The sequence below is a fragment of the Tetrao urogallus genome (genome assembly GCF_951394365.1).
Source record: "Tetrao urogallus genome assembly, chromosome: 3".
Classification (NCBI taxonomy): domain Eukaryota; kingdom Metazoa; phylum Chordata; class Aves; order Galliformes; family Phasianidae; genus Tetrao; species Tetrao urogallus.
In genome coordinates this window covers 64,167,532-64,187,439 of record NC_136815.1, presented here as the reverse complement: position 1 = coordinate 64,187,439, position 19,908 = coordinate 64,167,532, and the positions used below count along the sequence as shown (strand labels likewise).

General features: G+C 38.1%; 1 protein-coding gene across 1 annotated transcript in view; it reads right to left on the bottom strand.

The window, feature by feature from the left end:
- Window positions 1-19,908, bottom strand: part of RMP24 (ribonuclease MRP subunit p24) — a gene marked incomplete at its 5' end in the record, with an annotated part of 100,635 nt that overhangs the window by 13,698 nt on the left and 67,029 nt on the right. The gene's annotated exons all lie outside the window — the stretch shown is intronic.

Here is a 19,908-nt window from a genome sequence, read left to right as displayed (position 1 = left end):
GCTGTATAAAAATTTTCCACCTTGGCACAACACTTCAACTTTCTACGGATTCGTAGATCCTTATAAACCCTACAGGTGCAGGGACTCTGCTCTGGTCTAGCATTTTACTGGAGAGAAAAAATAGCCCTTGAGGAAAGCAGAGGATAATCATTGCTTGCATTCTGTGTTTCTGCAGGCTCCAGGAGACTGAAGGTAGAATCACTCTCCTCTCCTAGTTGAAAATTGGGCCTGACTGCACAGGAAGGCACCAAACAAGTTGCACGCTAATACTGTAGGGTATCAAAGTAATAACACCTTAACAATTCTGGTGCTTGTAGTATGATAGCAAAACTGAGCTTTGGCATCAGAATCTGAGAACTGAGCTTTGGAATCAGACCACTGCTATTGCTATGACAAATGTCTACAGCGCAGTTTTCCTAAAAAAGGCTTTTGTTGCTGTGATGTTGCCAGCCATACAGGCACTCCTTCCTGCCACCCACATCTTTTTTATTATTCTGATGTAATTTTTTGGTGTTTCTTTGCATCAAATCTGAGGGGTATTCAGTATGCTCACAGGTACAGTTCAATTAATTCCCTCATCCTTTCCTTCTGGAAGGTGTTCCATTTTTGAGAACCGCTTTAGGAACCCCTGCAAGTTGAGCCTGGATAAAGGTGTCTCTTCCTGCCAGCAGATTTGTGTGCTCATATTTTCCATGGCCTATTATCAGGAACTTGGCAGGCCTTTGCAATCTTTCCTAGGTATACAGTTCTCAGTTAATCACCATTATTTTGTGGGCTGAAGTGAAAATAAACCTGAACTGAGAATGCTGAGCTGAACTCAAATCCAGTCTTCTCCAAGCCCAGAGCTGGGAGTTTTAATTTGGCCCTTAATGGGCTATGATCCAGTTACAGAATTAGGTTTTGTGCCAGAAGGACATCTAAGTTCTGTGACATTCATATAAATATGCCAGCTTAGTGTTCATCATGTGTTTACAGCCTGCTATTTTTTTCTAACTAGTGGCATTTTCCTTTTTAGCTACAGTGAGAGAAGCCATATTTTTTTACTATTGATGTCACTTTGATCCCATATGATGGTGACAAAATCTGAAGATGTAAAAGCACAGTAAACACTCAGATACAACTATCCCATGTGATGAACAGAGAAAGTGTTTATATCAGTTCAAACATTTGTTATTCACTTTTCCATCCTCAAACAGTAGTTTCAGCTTAAGACAGTAGTCCCAAATCAAACTGAGTTTAAGTTTTCCAAATGCCTTGTTAACAGGCATTGATACACCTGCAATTAAGTGCAGATAAGGAAAGGAAAACAATAACCTGGGCTAGAGCTGAAAGAGTCAATAAAGAACTAAGAAAAAGCTGCTGAAGTTGCATTTAGTTTTCCAGTTTCTTTTCTGTTTGCCAGTTCTCTACATAAGTGCAAAAACAAAACAAACAAACAAAAAAAACATATAAAAATAAAAGTGTATTCTAAAGATCAATAGAAGGATTAGAGCATGTAATACTAACTTTGGAAAACTGCAACTCTATTTCTGACATAATCTTTAACCACATCATTTGTGGTTAAGAGAAAACTCCATTATTTTTGTGGGCTGCTGGAAAGATAGATGTGATTCTCACTTGATTCTTTCTCATCCTGACAGGTTGACTTGGAAATTTTTAGTTTCAAAGAATGTAAATATGTCTGAGTGAGTTCATATGGAGCAGATGGGTTTTCAGGAAAACGCATCCAATTTGATAGACTTCCAGAAAAAAAAACTCACAAGACTGGCAAAACTGACAAAGTGCCTTTGTTGTGAATGTTTGCTGGTCCCACTGAAGTTGATGCTACTTTGGGAACTGACTTCAGTTGAGATCAAGGTTTTGGTTATAGGCTTGTGTGAGTGTTGCAAATGAAGGTACTGAGCATTAAAGCTGTGTCAGCTTTTCAGCAATGAACTGATGTTCTTTTTGGCTTAAGTTCAACGTTCTTTGAATGAGGAGCTTTGATTTACATTAAGTGTTTCTCAGCTATCCTTGTGGGGATATGAAGCTGCTGTCTTGTTACTGTTTGTGAAGCCACCAAAGAAATAAGCAAAAAGGAAAGAAAAAAAAAAAAAAAGAAAAAAAAGAAAAGAAAAAAATAACCAACCAATCAAACAAGCCAGAAAACACAGGTGTAAGTCTGGTGGCTGCTGTTGAATGTGCTTGTCCTTCCCCCGTGCAGCTGCAAAACTGTCAGCTTTCCAGGTGAGTCACCTTTATAGCTCTCTTTCAGACTGTTACCAATCTTGCTTCACATATCGGCCAACAACTGTGTCCTAAACCGTGCTTACACCTGTTTCCTCTTCCTTGGGAATAAACAGTTATGTCTGAAAAGGGAATTGACAAAAGCCAAAGATCCACACCCAACCTAGCCCAGTGATATGAATGAAATCACATTTTCCTGATGCTTGTAGAATGAAAGTGGCAGCTGTTACCATGGAAATCGTCAATTTCTGAAAGAAGTTTTGAGGAGGCAGAATAGCACCACTAATCTAAGAGTCTGCAGTCAAGACAAAAGGTTAAAGTTGGAGATGCACTAATTAGGAGATAGCTGTGTCCTTGTTAATGTGAGGATGGGTACAAAGGAATTCTGTTTAGTAAAATGCTGTTGCCCGGCCTAATCACTGGAACCTATTGTTTTGGATACAGAACACTGATTAGATTAATCCCCAGTACAAATCTGCTAATTTGTGTTAAAATAGATATACATTTAATGGGTTAAAATAGGTACTATATGCTGGGAAGGTTCTTTTAAACACTTGGTTAAAAAAACAGACAACTTTTTAAGGGTTAAGTGTTCTCATCCCCTTTTTAGATACGTTTTCCTAGGCTTTGTTCTATTTTTTGCAAGCAATTATGTCTTCTCTGTCCTTTTCTCTGTCCTCAACACATTTTCTGAGGTGCTGAAATTATTATGGTTCTTCAGATTTCTCCTTAAATGTGCTAAAATTGTTATCAGCAAACAGAGAAAAGGCTTTGTTATTTCCGCTGCGCTTCCTCTGTTGATTGACTGTGCCATGACAAAGTGAATAATATAGCAAAATCATCATCAACAAACAGGAATTTTTTGAGCTAGATTCTCTCTGTTCTTACCAAGTACCAAATATTCCCTGTCTTCAGAATGGCTGCATTTCTCCATAAGAGCTAGAAGTATGGCAACATACTACTTTTAATTTTCTCTGCTTTAGAGCACTGAAATGCCATCTGAGGAACTGTTAAAGCATCTAATAAAAAATTTAAAATAATTCCACAATTTGCCCTGGATTATTTCACAAAAGGCTTAATTATTCTTCATTAAAACTCCTGTTGATTAAATTTGTGTGAGCTCTAGCTACTCAAATAGTCTTGGGCCCAGCGTTCTTCTATTTACTTATTTTCACTTACAACTAGGCTGTATTATTGCAAAAGCCTTTATCTGTGTAATTAGTTTTACATGGATTTCTTAATGAAGACGGTACGTGAAAATGGAATATAGTAAATGTTGTTAGATATGTCAAAATGACACCAGCAGCACCTCAAGGCAGTAAACATATTGCCATGACATTATCTTTGGAAGAGCTAAGGGACATTCTGTGACTTGTGGATACAGACAATGCATCTAGACAGTTATAAAGGGTGTCATTGTCATAACATGTGGTATTTCCAACTAAATATCAAGCTCCAGATTGAAGGCTGTAGTTTTGCTCTAACTCTTCAAGCTTGAAGACTGTTGGAGAAACTCACAGCCATATTGCCAGGCACCTTCTTTACGGCCTAAATGAATTTATGGCTTGTATAGTGCTATTTTTCTTCCCCATGCTATCTCTACTCTTTATATTGAATTGCACTTTTCCCAGCTGTATTTATCCTCCTCAAACCATTTCTGGGCAGTAATTACTTCCTTTGCATTTTTATCGCTGGACAACTATAGACTAAGAAACTTGGCTCTGTTAGCATCTTTGGATGGAGTATCACCATTCAGTCACTCATTTTAGAAGCTCTCCTCTGCATTGTTCTCCATCTGAGATCATCTTTCTTGAATGTGTGTAGGATGCCAGGTGGGGTATGACCACAGTTCGGACATTATCAGTAATATCTCCTAGGTTCTATTGGAAGTCTCCCTCCTCATGCCTAAAAGTCCCACTTGCCTTTGTCACAAGAGCATCATGTTACCCATTTAATCATCCTCATTTAGTTCTGCCTGGTCATCTCCTCACTTGCAATTGAACTTTCTGCACACAGCTCTCCTGATTGATTGCCCCATTTCTATGGCTGTCTTCTTCAAGTTGTTTTATTTGTGTAGTGTCACTACTCTCCTGCACTGAAAGTACAAGAGTACCTAGGTAGAAGAGCTCCTGGATCTCAAAGATTGACATCTGTAAAAGGACAGCAGAGGAGTCCCAGGATGAATCCTGAAGATCCTCACTGCCAGACCTTCATGTATTTTGTTTGATGTATCCCTTTTTTAATAGTACTTACTTGTTATTTCTTCTCTTTTAGCTGTTTTATAATCACTGAGTAAGTCTCTTCCTTACTCTTTAGATTCTTTAGTAGTGTCTAACTGTGTCAGATCTACTGGATGACAGCCCTGCCCACTACAAAGGAGATGAATCTGGAGGACTGTTAAGGTTCCCTGCAAGCCATTCTATGATTCTCTGAAAATATGTTTTAAGCCTTGCATACTGCTGAGGTCAAATGTAATAAGTTGTCGTGTTCTGTCTGCTGCCTTCTCTTATTTTTCTTGCAATTTCTCTTTTAATGTAAAGAAACTATATTTACTGTTTTTCAGTTTCACTCCCAATGTGATGATGCCATTAAAGATATATGCCACTGGATCAGCACTACCTGTGTCAGAATTTTTTAGAACTCATGGAGAATGATCATAGAATCACAGAATGGCTTGTGTTGAAAGGGACCTCAAGGATCATGAAGCTCCAGGCCCCCTGCTGCAGGCAGGGCTGCCAACCTCCTCATTTAATACTAGAACAGGCTGCCCAGGGCCCCATCCAACCTGGCCTTGAACATTTTCAGGGATGGGGCATCCACAGCCTTTCTGGGCAGAAGTTTAACCACACTGCAAGCTTGGTGCATTTTACTTTTCAAATTACGTTTCTTTGTTAGCTGTGGTGATTTCTATTTACATACCCATATCTATTCACCTTGTTTTTGTCTTTAAATCCAACTTAATTATTTTTATTGAAAAAGTATGGAGAAATACTTATTCAGAGCCTTTCCTTATCTTGTGTTTAGCGTCTGCTCCATCTTTCCTCCATAGCGGCACAGCATTTTTCCTTGTCTTTTTTATTTAACTGACCGAGAGCCTTTTAATATTTGTTTTCATATCCTTTGTGAGATCTAACTCAGTTGGGTTCTCGGTAGATCAAACCTTATCTTCGTACTTCCTGACCTCTCAGATGTTTTTAGCTTGTGGAAAGTACGTTTGGCATTCTGTACGGACTCTACTTATTTCCAGTACCTTCTTTCGAAACAGTTATTCAATGAGGTTATGTGTGGGATCTCTTCGCATAAGGTCCTGCTAGCTGCTGGCAGCCCCTTTTAAAAGCTACTTGTTCAATTTACTGTCTCTTTTCTCGATTACAATATAGACATAATGAGAAATCTTAAATGTCTTTTTTATTGCCCTTTTACAATGTGAGCGCAGTTCTTAAGTTCATATGCCAACCTTGCTTCTCTCTTGCATAAATAATCCTACTAATATCATAATTAAAACTATGAAGGTTATTTGTGTGAGAAAAAAAGATCTACATTCCTCCAAGTACCTTCCCCACGTGCAGTATTTTCTCACAGCGGTGACTTTTTCAGCTGAAATGCAAAAGCTGTCAAAGAAGTGCACATGCAGTATCATAAGAAGAACAGAATATTTTGAAAGAGACTGATGGGAAAACAGTTCCACCAATGGATGCAGAGAGTCTTCCAAGTGTTTAGTATGTCTCTAATAGCCTTTTAACCACTTGACTCAGGTTTTACATTATATTATTGGGTTTTCTTCTAGCATTCTGGTGATTTCCAAATGTACAATTAGAGTACTGAGTGCTCAGGAAAGCGGTCTTTAGCAGAACTTAATTGTTATATGGAAAAAGATCAGAAAATCAAATCATGGATGGAGTGAGAAGAGTCCTCTGCAGCTCATCTGGCCCAACCCCTGCTCCAGCAGGAACACCCAGAGCAGGTTGCCCAGGCTTATATCCAGTTGGCTTTTGAAGATCTCCAAGGAGATCTTCAAAACTCCACAGCTTGTGCCAGTGCTCTGTCACACACACAGCACAGAAGTCAGTGGGTGGTCTCCTGCTGTGTTCCAGTTTGTGCCTGAGGCCTCATGAATTGGCACTGGGCATCACTGAAGAGTGCCTCACTGTTTTCATTGAATTATCCCTTTAGGTATAGACATTAATAAGGTAACTATTTATTACCTGGAGTTTTGTTAAGCCTCAAGATATGTCATTGCTGAGTTTCATGAATACTGGAAAAACATAATCAGCAGCAGACTCTGCCCCAGAAAGCTTGCAGTTGAAACAGTTAAAACACATCCAAGACTAAAGAGAGCAAACATTTTTTACAGTCACTGTAAAATGTGGGAAATGAGCTAAAGTCACCCATTTAGGGCATGACCAGCACCTGAACTCTGCCTCCTTGTATTCTCAATCTCTCAATTGCAGGAACCTTTTTTCCCGGTTTTGTCCACTGCAATCATTAACAGGAGTAGGAAATTTCAGCATAGTTCTGGGAATGAAAAGAGACAAAATTTCATTTATTTTCCTACTGTTTCACTTACTTTAATAATCTGTCACAGTATGACAAAGTAGTTGGTAGAAGGAGAAAGCATGGAATGTACTCCATTGACGATACATTACATTATTTAGCCACTCCTGTAAAGGAGCATATATTATCTATTAATCAGTTACTGTGAAAAGACAGCAGATGGGTAAAAACCTGATTTGGCTGTTAATTTACAAATTTTGAGCTATAGGTATAAAGCAAACAAGGAAGTCGATGACAATGCTGAAAATATTTTTTGTCGCATAAAAAGCTTCCTTTTACTAAATTGAGCATGGGATCATAAGTAATATTACACAATTTTGAGAAGATATTAAGAAATTTCAGCACATTTGCATTTTCAGATTAGCTGGTGAGCTTCACAACTGTGACCTGAATTATGACTCTCCTGTGGTTTCTATTTATACATTCTTTTTTCCATTACAAATAAATTATGAAATACATTTAAAGTCATGAGTTAATGAAAAAAAAAAAAAATCAAAAGTATAATGGGCCCAGCTGTTTGGAATAGTGTCATTTTTTGCTGTCATAATAATAATAATAAAAGCCACTAAATCTCTTCCTTGCATAAATGTATCCATTTACTTCCTCAGCATCTCAGTGAATGAAAGTTTGACCAATACAAAGTATCTGGACTGTCACTCCTGTGTGTGTCAGTAAGGATCAGGAGAGATTAGTGAAGAATCTGTATGTGATTCAATGCTTACCACATTGTCAGCTTCTCAGGAAAGTAGGATCCTGGGTCATAGAAAAGAAAAGGAAATAGAACTTTGTTTTCATTGAGGAGTGTTGTGTTTGAACAATGCTATTGCTTACCTCTCTGGCAGCAAAACTACCAAGAACATTGTAAAAAGATTTTCATACAATATTTACCATAAAAACTTCTCATAGAAGTGCTCACTTAATTGTTGTAATTAAGGGTTTTGAAGAACTTTTCTTCAAGATTTAGGCCAGAAGTATCTACATAATTGTCAAATACTGGTTCTGCTGTAGCACTCAGTAATTCATCTCCACAGGGGAAAAAAAAAAAAAAAAAAAATTACCACTGGAAGTCAAAGAATTGTCTAGATTGAAAGACTTTCAAGATCACCAAGTTCAACCAACAGCCTGACATTCTGAGTCCCATCACTGTATGGGAACTGTTGAGTCACAGCCTGAACACTGATTGTTCACCTGAGCAAAGGACTGAGTCAGCTGTGGGAGCACAGGTGAAGGCAATTCAGCTGTGTGACCTCCTAGACCCCATTTAAGGGCTGACTGCCATGGGGGGAAGATCTCTTTCTGGAGATCTCTCCTTTGTGGAGTCTTTCTTCCAAATCGAGGTCTTTAGATACAGGTGAGCATTCTTTTCCTGTTTGTTTCTTTTCCTGTTTTCACCATGATAATCTTTCCAGCTTCAACACATCACTAAAACCTGTCCCTAGTGCTGCATCCACACATCCCTCCTGGAATGGGGGCTTCACCACCTCCCTGAGCAGTCCATGCCAATGCTTGACCACCCTCTCTGTACAGAATTTCAGCCTAATATCCAATCTAAACCTCCTATGGCACAGTTTGTGACTGTTACCTTGTCTCCTATCACTTATCACCTGAGAAAAAGAGAGCAGTGCCCTTCTTGTTGCAACTTCTTTTCATGTTGTAGGGAGCAATAAGGCCTTCCTTCATCCTTCTCCTAACTAAACAACCTCAGTTCCCTCATTAGTATTATTTTCCAGTCCCTTTGCTAGCTTATTATTCTTCTTTGTGCACAATCCTTTGAGGGAGGGGCCAAACTCAACACAGCATTTGAGGTGCAGTCTCGCTCACAGTGTCTGCTCAGTGAGGCATGTACTCGTGCCATGGAGCTTTTCAGGAAAACAATTCAACCACATCAGGTGCATACTCTCTGTTAATAGCCTGTTAGGGTGATGGGTATTGATTAAAAATCCGGAGATACAAACCTACCTGGTTTAATTTTCAAAAATGTGAAATATACAGGTCATTAGTTGAAGAACTGTATTATTTTTCTCAGTGTTTACTTCTTACAAATAATGCATATTTTCAGCTTATGCATACGTTGACTTTTCTTTTCTGGGGAGAAAGAGCTGCGGTACAAATAACATGGCGTAGCTATTTACTCAGCAGTCCATCCAAAATGACCTGAATAAGGTGAAAATTTTTCATTGCAGCAGCTTTCTATTGGTGCATTAGAGGATTTGTAGTGAAAGATGTTCTTTTCACAGATTTATTTTAATAAGAAACAAAAAATGCCATCTAAACCCAAATATTTAACCATGAAATTGCATTCTTTTTAATTCCAAAATGCTCCATAATGCCTACTGAGATTCTTCTGGCTCCTGTTCTAGTCAGGGGCCTGTTTTCCTATCTGGACTTAATCTCCTGTGACCTGCCACTATCTCAGCTTTATGGCTATGGACATAACCTCATCTCTGATGAATTGAGGAAAATACAGTCTAATAATGTAGCTACTCAGGGGAATGAGAATATGAATCACTCAAACTTCAATATCTGTGAGGGCCAAAAATTTGTATTCAGAGCTCCCCTGGAAAATTCTGCTCTGCTAAGGAAAAAAAAAAATATCAGAAACGTTTTTAATTATTTCTAGACACATAGATCTCATTTACTTCTGTATAAATACAGTGACTTCCATTAAATTAGCTTAGAATTTTATCTGTGCATAAACCTAGCGATGTGTGTGAAAGGCTTAGTCTGAGGTTTGTGTAGAAGTGACTTCATCTGGTAGGATGAAGGGGGGGGTAATGGGTGCTCAGACTGTACTGGAGCTGTTGGTATGCTTAACCAATACTGTGTTTGTATGGAGAAGTTTTTTGTTGACAGCTTTATTAATCCTTTTTCCCAGTTGATAGCATTTCAGACAAAGCATTTTTTACACACGAGTTGTGTATGTGGCCTGGCCTGTGCAACTGAAATCTGTGAACTACAGTGTCAGCTTGACATCAATTACTGTCTGAGGCTCTAGGATAGGTATCTTCAAGCATCAAACAAGAAGTTGTATTTCAAAGCCTTGAAACCAGCAGCATGTCTGAATGCTCTCCAATTTGGATAGAATATTCTCAGTTTAGATTGCTTAATCAATGCTCTGACTTCACTTAATCGGCATACAATAATATAAAAATAAAGCTTCTCTGTTTAAAAAATTGCTTGTCATTTCCAGTCTGGCTGCAAAGGTCTGTGCATTCATGTCTGCCGATCTGCTAAATCTTTATGCCGCCTCCTCTTTGGAGAGTCATTAAGCTTAGAAGAAGTCTAAGCCTCTCCAGGGCTTGTTTTAAAACATGTCAAAACTGTTGGACAGCAGCTTGTTAAAAACTCCCATATTATGGATCATTCTGATTGACTGGCCATAAATTAATGCCAGTTCTGTTGTTGTTATTTTTAACATATGTTGCTAAGATACTTACATGTCATAACTGAGCCATTAAGTTTGGGCTGGCACACAGGTACTTAATGCATGTAAGCTCTTCTATTTTTTATTTTTATTAACCTGCACTCTTATAGTAATTAGAAATCTGAATAACTATTATTCAGTGTAACTGTAAGACATTAAGAGGCTGATTTTCAGATAGGCTATTCACCCATGTTTTCATTGGCTTTAGCTCAACGGTGTCACTGCTTCCTAATCTTACATTGGTTCAGGGTACACCATAGCCCTGCAGTTAACACACAGACCTGCAAGAGGCTGTTAACTACAAGCCAGCACTGTACACCAATGCTTCAGACCCAATCACTTTGACATTTGTTTATATCCACACAGAGAGTAAAGGATGAGTGTGCCCTACACCCATCATGGATCTATCTAAGCACTTTGCCAGAAGCTAGTGCTTAAACCGTGGAGATGGCCAGATGCATCCCATCATGCCTTTATATTTCATCTGCTTTAAGATGGTGACCTAGTTCTTTACAGAGAGAGTGGTGGGATGCTGGAACAGGGTGCCCAGAGAGGTTGTAGGTGCCCTGTCCCTGGAGGTGTTCAAGGCCAGATTGGATGGGGCCCTGGGCAGCCTGGTCTAATATTAAATGTGGAGGTTGGCAGTCCTGCATGTGGCAGGGGGTTGGAGCTTCATGATCTTTGAGGTCCATTCCAACCCAAGCCATTCTGTGACCTGTGATTCAGAGTAGGCATGGAACAGTTTCAGTGCACATCTTCTTTCAAAGAGGCAGGTAGACACAACGCATAGGAAACCATGGTGCTAGAATTCACCTGAGCTCAAACATGAGAATTGCTTATTCTTCTAGTGGGCAAAGGAACCAGGAGGTAGAGAAGAGGGGAACAATCCCACTGTATTTCAGGGTCATTTATTTCCTGTCAAGGAGATCTTTTCTCTCTCTTCCTTTGTATGCGCCGAGTGTGTGAGTCATGTCTTTCCTCTCATTCCCCTCCCTGCTACACCACAAAGATGGGCTATCCCCTTCATTTATAACTTGCTTCTCAGAGCTCAACAGCAAGGGTGCAAACTAAGTTCTGTCAGAATATGACTAGATATTTTTTAATGTCAGAAAGAATTGGGTCCTAGTGTCTGAAGACAGATTTTAAGCATTTTTTAAGTCTCTGGTCCAAGTTAAGCCAGTTTTTTTGTCCTACCAATTCACAGGAAGAATGATATTATCTATTTTCTGTCTTGTATGCTATAAATACAATTTGAGTCTGTTGCATTTATTATACTTTGAACTTTAAATATTTCCTGCAATTTCCAGGAAGACTTCATTTAAAAAAAAAAAAAAAAAATCTACTGGCCAAGAATTATATGCAGAGATAATTTGGCAATTTATTCAGAGTAATGGAGAAAGTCCAAAGGAAAAGAAAAATCATAGTCTACTTGGAACAATTTTTAAGGAAGAAAAAATACGAGGAAAATCATCAGGAAAAAAAATGACATATAATTCACTTTAATGTAATTCAGGATTAACAGATTTTGAACATTTCTTAATCTGACTTGCAGGTGGTGATCTGCTGCCAGAATAAATAAATTTCAGGAAGTGCCAAGGCCACTCAGCCATTTACTGTGATTTTACTCCTACATAAGGAATTTGTATCACCAACTTTCTTCAATTATCTCCTCTATTATAGTACGTATTTAAGATGCATGATTTTCTGTGTCAGAAGTTCTAGAAAATAAGAATGAGGTGACTTCTGGAAGGTCCAACTCCAGTCCTAGATCTTGCTGGCAAAAACAGAATTTTAGCATAGGCATGTTAAACATATGTAAGGCTGGGTAAGGCTTTGGATTAATTGCAGTTGTCAGTATCTGTAGCTTGTATTTTTCTCATCTCTATGAAGTGGACATTTGCAGAGTGTGTAAAATTTTTCTACTAGTCTTATTACCCGACGTTAATTTTTTTACTTGTTGCATCTGTATTTGCAACTTTTAAATCAATGTCAGTCACTTTTCATCATTCAAAAAAAGAACCCCTCATCCGATATCAAAAGCAAACAAACAAAAATCCATTGATAATTCCAACAACTAGGCTTTGGAGTAGAGACCTAATTAGTTCTTATTGAGCTCGATCCAAAGTTCAATGAAGTAATTTGGAGACTTTCAATTAAAGTTAATTGACTTTAGAACAAAGTTCTTTCTCAAGCACATTGATTTAGCAATATTGGGTTGCAAATAGTCACCCTATCGTCAATCAGCAACGTTACCCACAGATATTAGGTTCTGTTCTGTTTCTGATTGTTTCTGGGAAAACTGCTGTCTAAGTTGGTGATGTCCCCGTGGCTATATAGAGGGCATGGAAAAACTTTATGTGCTGGGTACCCATTTATGTGGCAGTCACCAAAGCCTTCAGGTTTCACTCCTTCTGGCTTCACTGCAGAGTTTTCATCAGAAGTGTCAACATTAACAAGATTTTAAACTGCAGGCGAATATAGAACATCATTTGATCCTGGCAAAGAAGTGTTTGCCTCAGCACTTGCGGGATAATGTAGAGTAAGCAGCAAATCATTGATGAATTTGTAATGCAACACCAGTCCCAGGAGTGCTCAGGCAAAATTGCTGCAAAGAAGAAGGAAAGACACCAAAAGTGATTAAATGCAGAGACAGATTCAGACCTTGGGAGACCTCCAGGGAGACTCCTTTAAAATAAATAAATAAATAAAAATGAGTAAGTTAAAGGGGGGGGGGGGAAATGGGTACAGAATCATGTGCTTAATTATTTCATTCTGTCTTGATAAAAACCAGCAGGAGCCAACAAATGATGCATGTTTATGGAACCTTAACTGGTCTGGAATTGCCCTTGCACTTACTCTAATTTTGTGTTGTACTGTGACTATGGATTGTCCACTCTTCAAGTGAAAGTTTTGTACATTATGTCAGGCCATTAACTCTCATCACTGTTAAATGCCTAATTCGCTTTTGCTGATGCAGGGATAATTAGTAAACACATGCTAAAATTTGTGTTCGTAGAGCTAGGTATTTAATCGATATTGGTACATTTAAAAATGCAGCAAGTTCACTAACAATATTCACTAGTACCAAATGGAGATTAGAGACCTTCAGTGGAGTTGCTTTATTGTCATAAAGGTACAACGCATCTATCAACATGGACATTTGGTCCTTAGAATAACACTTCAGTGAATGAGTGGAAGCATTGGTACTTGAGGTGTCTGTGCTCATTGTCCATTTTTACTATGTATTTGCTCTCTGAGCATGAGTGAGTCTCTCATGGACCAGCCATAAAAGGGCTGACAATGCTTTTCTTGTATGCGCTGGCTACTTGGACAGTCTGCTTTATAATGGGGCTTTTCAATGTGGTCTCCTACTGTATTTCTGTACCTGGGAAGTAGTGCTCCACTTCCATTTGGTGTCCCAGGCTACTTAAAGTAACAAATTTAAGTTGGTTTTGGATAATGACATCAGGATACAAAAAAAAAACCAAACCTCTCCTTATTGTATTAGCAATTCCCAGAGTATTCCACTCCCTTTGTAAATTTATTTTAGAGACTAAGCAAGGTTATGCTGCAATATGAAATACAGTGTTCTGTTTAAAGGTAGTTGCAAAGCTCTGGCTAACGATTGCATAAAGTTGAGATTAGAGAGTACATTCCACCTACTGATAGCAAAATTACCAAGTCTACGTACCAAAAATAAATCCTCAATTAAGGAAAACAAAGCAGCTTCTAAGTGATCGTTCTGAAAATTTCAGTGTCATTTGAAGTCATTTCTGCTGAATGTTCTGTACTTGACATGTTATATCCAGCTCTTTCTTAAATATGCTTCTCTATTTATTTATTTATTTATTTAAGTAAGATGCCTTTTACTTTGCGGTTGTAGTCTTGGAGGTAGATAGGGATGACTTATTCTTTTATGATATGCAGAAGTGGGGATGCCACTTCAGTCTACGCTGGCCCAAAATGCTGTAAGGATCTTTAGCTCCATGCTTATATCCAGGCCGGTGGCCATCTAAAAGAATTTTAGCCTCCAAAGTTCCAGCAGAAAAGTGGAGGGCAGTGTAGATGGGCAAAGAAGCCCAGACGTGGGCAGTGAAACCCCTGCCTATTTCGTGACAAATAGGTACCACACAGCTTTTTCAAATCTGTAGTGAAGCACATGCTGAAGGGGTTAGTCAGGAAAGGAGAGCCTACTTTTTCCCTTCGATTCAGACAATAAAAAAAAAAGTTATCTCTTGGGCATAACCTTAGTAAAAGGCAATGCCTTGCTGACAGGGAAACATATTTAGCACCATGATTTGTTGGGAGTGTTTGTACTTTTTTCCTGAGAAATACATTTAGCCTCTTGATAACACTAGATGATAGCATTCAGCCCTGTGGGCAGATGTGCACGTAATAGATGGTGCCTAAGGCATATCTGCCCACGTTTGGTGGACTCTCTTTTGTTAACATGACTGGGTAGTTCAGTTTTATTACATTCACTGTTGAGAACAATCTCTCCTTGGTGTCAGAAATTAATATGTTTTTTATAATCATGCAGATTTTAGGTATGCACCACTTGTAATAACAGTACAATTTTTTTAAATGTATGGTAAAAATAAATGTGTCACTTCCGTTTTGTTGAAGATGCTTTAAAATTGGTGGACCGGTCATACTTATTTTGAAAGAATCTATTTTTTACTGTTATTTCAAATGATGTAAATTCAAGGAAGATGAATGTGGCTGGAAACTGTTTTTGCTTCTTTTGAATGTCTTTGCAGTATGTTTGAGTATCTTGCTCTCTGTACTGTCAAGTGAGGCTGAGACAATGCCAGTTTCCTTGAAGTTTTGTTGTTAAGGTTCCAGCTCGATACAGATGTTGTTGTTTGCATGTATTCAGGTACATGAGTAGTCCTTCTGAAGTCTGTTGGAAAAATCTTAACTCCACTGTTGTCAGTTCTAAAACTCACACTCCTGCTGGTGAGGCCAAACTGATCACATTTTTCAGTGGAACAGTTTTGCAGAAGGGGAAGGAAATTGTTTTGGGTTTATATGTTTTACCAGTGAATTGAGGATAGTCTGTATTTTAAGGTTTTGTAGCAGATGTGGTGCAAGCAGCCACGGAGATCTGTCAGAAACAATTACTTCAGTTTTGTAAGAGTCATCTGGTTTAGTAATGCCAGCTCTATATTTTGTCCTGTCTATGTTTACATTATATAATAATAACTATATTACTACATTGACATGAAGTGTCATCTGAAGTGGCTTCAATAACATTTAGATACAATTCATATAAAGCTTCTTACTACATCAAACTAAAGCCAATCAATCATATAAAAATTAATTGACTTATCATTATCAGAATACTCTTGTTTTAGATTTCTGAATCTGTTTTCTTCAAGGCATTTGTTTAATAGGAAATTTGGAAGTAATGGAATTCTTTCTGATATGGAGCGTAATCAAATTCTGAAGGGTCAGGATTTTCTGCAGAACAGAAATTTCCATTTTGACTATCTCTAAATGCAGCCAGTTCTTAACTCAGTGTATCTTTTTACCAATGCAGTGGAAAGCTGTGCACTAAAATGCTATGCAAATTTGGAGCTTAGTGGTCTATTCTTGTTATTCTTGATCAAAATGACAGGAACATATGATCATACTGCTGATCAAATACGTTGTGCCCCATATCTCAATTTCTTTTTTTTTTTTTTTTTTTCTCAGAAGATAATGGCCGTTTTTATGGTTGCTTTTACTCAGACACTCCTCCTCATTTCTGGTGACAAGACTTTTTAAATAGAATCCAAGCTTTTGTACAAAATAGCATGTTTATTTTATCCTCCTCCTGCCCTCAGAAAATGATTTCATGACACACAGTCACAAATAAGTCATACTTCTAGTACTAAAAGCTTTTGCATGAGACTGATGTTCAATGCAGCCTCTTTTCTTTATTCTCTTATTTGCTCCTATTTATTAATTTCTTGGTAGTCTTAAGTTCTTGGCAGACTACAAAATACCAACAACATCTCTTTATCTGCTTGCCTGTTAACTTTACCTACAGAACCACAGTGTTCATTTTAATTTCACTTTAATGGCAATTGACTGGGATTGTCTCTGACTTTATATTATTTTATACGAATATAATGCCCTTGGGTTAAGTGGAATGCATCCTGGTTTATCCTTGTGGCTGCAAAAAAATGATTTTTTGGACATGTAATTCCGTATTGAAAATGTTAAACCCTTGGGTAATATAAATACCTGACTGGTGATAATATCCTCAGAAGGTTTCTGTTTCTTTCCTATAATATCTGCATTACAAAAAGTTTTCTTCACGCAGAGTCATGCAAGCCATTTGTTTGAACAGGGCTGACTGTGGTACAATAACATTCCCAGCTGTTTGATGGGAACCTTTCTCATACAAGCTAAGTGACAAGTAGTAGTGTAAACCCTCCTTTACTCATTTATTGGACCTTGAAAATCTGCTAAGATCAGGGAGGACAAAGGAAGTCAAGGGCAGGCAGGACATAATAAAAAAAAATTCGAATGCATCACAAGCAGAAGCAAATGTAGTGAGTTTTGCATTTAAATGAAATTTTATATACTCACAGGAAGCATCATCTAGTGGTTAAAGTATAGAACTGGGAGCTGAGCAATGCTGCTTCTATTCTTGGCCACAATGCTGCAGACTTTGTTCCAAATAGGGAAGAGCAGAGGTCAAAAATATACCTATATAAAAGAGCTTTCCATTTTTAATAATAGCATGAGATAAGGCCATATCCCAGAGCATTAAAGAGAATAAGAACTTTGATTTTAGATTTTCATGAAAACCAGCTCAGAATTTCAAAAAAGGGACAGATCAGAGTTGGATGAAAATGGATATGAGAGGAAAGTCATATTCATTCTGAAATCAAGTGAACAGAGGTATGTAAGTATAGTATGGGGTCAGCAAATATAGAAAGTATGACAGGTAGCAATGGCACAATAATTAGTTAAGAGGTCATAAAATGTGTCTATCTCATACACCCATGAGATTTCAGTAGCAGTGCAGCATGGAATGTTAAAAGCCTCTTCCAATATGGATATAAAATTACTTATAGAGAGATATTTGTGTGAAGTTCATCATAAAATTTATGGTGTTCACAGGGTCTGTGCTTGCTATTGAATAAGAATGAATTCAGGCAAATTCATACCCAAATTGTGTTCAACTGAGGTAACATACGTATGTGAAGCTGCCACATGAAAGAATTAATTTCAGCTGAGACAAGTTGGAAAGATGGCAATTAAGCAGATCTGTAGCCCTCATTTGCAGTCTCCTAGTACACCTTCATGCCATCACCAGGTTCTCCGCATACCTGCAGTGTTCAGGATCTTATAAAAAAAATTTAGCTTTTAATTTACAGAGCCCAAATTTATCTCCTAGATTTCTCCTCTGTTAAAGCCAACTGCTCTGTGTTCTAGATTCTGAAGCTGAAGTTACTTGGATGTGCTGTAGGTGAAGATGTATGTCTTCATAGTCATGTAGACACAGAAAAATTTGTCTCTAAAATGAACATCAGATGTAGCTTAAGCTTCTAATTTTAAGGACATTGATGTGTTCTTTAAGTCTTCTTCTAAGAGGGTTGGACTCAATGATCTCTGGAGGTCCCTTCCAACCCCTACAATTCTGTGATTCTGTGAAGTCTTGGTCCTCTACAAGCGCTGAATGTCTTGCACTTCAGGCGTATTAGGATTTCAGACTTAGAAATGAATGCCTCATCTGCAGGATACAACATGAAAGACATTCTTTGAGCGTGGTGTTGACACCCCCTTTTTGACCTAAAGGTGTTTGTCCAGTAGGGAGATCCTGTTTCAAATCCCACCTCTAAGTAGATATGAACTTGCTTGCATTTTCTACCTCGCACAAGAGCAGCTTAAGGACCAAGTTATAGAGTAAATTTTGAGAAGAGGTAATGGGTCAGAAAGTTTAGGCTTTCTTTCCCTTAGAAATTGGAACATCTTTAACTGTGAAGTGATTAAACGCTCATTGGATTGAAGAGAGATGAAGAGAGAAAGGAAGTGTGTGAATGAATGAACTGCATGAAGGAGTGGGGGGTGTAGTGTCAAATACTTTCAGACTTTTGAAGGATTGGAAGCCCAGATCTCAAGTGAGAGTTCCAACTATGTTGGAGAGGATCTTGTCTGTATTTTGTGAGAAAGGAATGGCTTAAGTGTCCATCTTCAGGAAGAGCATTTGTAACTGAATTTCAAGAGAAGCGGCAGCTCAGAATAGTAGCTGTCCTAGGGGATAGGGGGAGAAAAAAGTCACTTCTGTCTCCAGCACCACCACTTAGCCAGCATTAGCACATTACTCTTCCATATGTCACATTCTGAGGCACCTAATTGTCCTCATGCAATATATAGTAACACATCAGTATCCAAGTCAGAATAGGGATGGTGAAGCATCAAAGTTATCAAGGAATGTTTGGCTTTCTGAGGATACAGGCCATTATAGTTTTTACATCAAGGATTGCAGTGACATCTGTGAACTTCTTTGTGAAGCTATTTAAAATCTCTGAATGAAAAATGAAGTGGCAGTAGTTCTCCAATTCAGAATGGATTAAAAGGAGAGGCAAGGTTTTAGGGGAGAGATTATCTTTTATTAGATCATCAGTTATATTTGAAAAAGCAGGACAGTTTTCAGGAATGAATCCCTCTCCATTGAAATCATGATCACTGCTTGTTACCACAAGATATTCAAAACAAAATCAAACTGCTAGTTGTCTCTTTCTATCACTTTCTCATTTTATTGCAGGAAGTTATTTTTCTCACATTACAGCAGGGAGTTTCAGTTGTTTGTTTGTTTGTTTTTCTGATTTTATGCTTATTCTAGTTAATCATTTTGCCTGAGGTACAAATTTCAGAAGCTGGACTATGCTACCTTTACAGCTCCAGAGATTTTTGCAGCAGCAGAATACCCATCTGCCTTGTTCCATCTGGTTTCCACTTCTGCCTCTGCCACCCAAAGGCACAAACACAGACAGGCCCAGCGTTTTGCAGCTTAGCATTCATGCAAGGATGGAGTGTACTAAGTGATAAAATATTTAATAGTTAATAATTGTATTTTAAAAAAACAGGGCTCTAAGAACAGTCAACGCATGTTGCATTGAAGTTAAGGGACCCCATGGCATTTGGATTCATGGCTAAAAAAGTTGGTTCCTTGACGGTTAAAAAGAGGAGGGAAGTTAAGGATTTCTTAACTGTGTGTTTCTACAATTACAGTTGTTTTTTGGTGCAAAGTTAATCTGCAGTGTCTGTCTCTATGCCCATTCTCCTGCTCTTTTTTGACTTCAGTGTTTATAGTTAGGCATCCAACAATTTCTGCAAGTGTTCTACGGAGGGACCAAACTGTTCATTTTCTGTTTTCTCTTTAAAATCTTCACTGACTTTCAGAATTCAAGCATGGAAATGCATTTATTAGAAAGCAAAGCTGAGCAAAAAAAAAAAAAAGTGAGACTTCGCTGGGGTTTGGCTGTAGCCACCATATCCAGTAAAGTGAAAACTCTACTAAAAGATGTCCTCAGGACCCAGTCCAGTTTTACATTCTTCCAAATTCAGGGAGATCTGTCAGAAGCTTTTGTCTCAGGCTGACTCTTCAGCTAGGGTTCAGCTACTGAAATGCTAATGTACCTGTGTATTTTTTCCTTTTAAACAGTTTTCTTAAATTTTTGTTCATTTTGCTGTTTTCAACAAGT